Source organism: Echinops telfairi, unplaced genomic scaffold, assembly GCF_000313985.2.
Source record: "Echinops telfairi isolate 266 unplaced genomic scaffold, ASM31398v2 ScPeMD7_7424;HRSCAF=8462, whole genome shotgun sequence".
NCBI classification, from domain to species: domain Eukaryota; kingdom Metazoa; phylum Chordata; class Mammalia; order Afrosoricida; family Tenrecidae; genus Echinops; species Echinops telfairi.
Window position 1 is genome coordinate 68,947,383 of NW_022111324.1, and position 365 is coordinate 68,947,747.

Consider the following 365-nt stretch of genomic DNA (forward strand, 5'->3'; position numbering starts at 1 on the left):
ATTTGGATCACTTGTTGTTCCCTTGTCCCTAGGTTTGTTAACACCACTACCTTTACCCCCACCTCCCCCTCTCCCATGTCCCCCCAGAACTGTCAGTCCCATTGTTTTCTCTTCCAGATTGTTCATCCAGCCTATCTTATTTAGGCAGACCTGTGGAGATAATAGCATGCACAAAAAACAAGACAGAGCAAAACCAAGCAACAAAATAAAAGAAAACAACAACAACAAGCCAATGACAAAAAACAAAACAAAATACAACAACAAAAAAGAAGAGCTTGTAGTTAGTTCAGGGACTGTTTGTTGGCCTTTAGGAGTGTTTTCCAGTCCAGTCTGTTGGGGCACCAAGCCTTGGCCCCAAAGTCTAT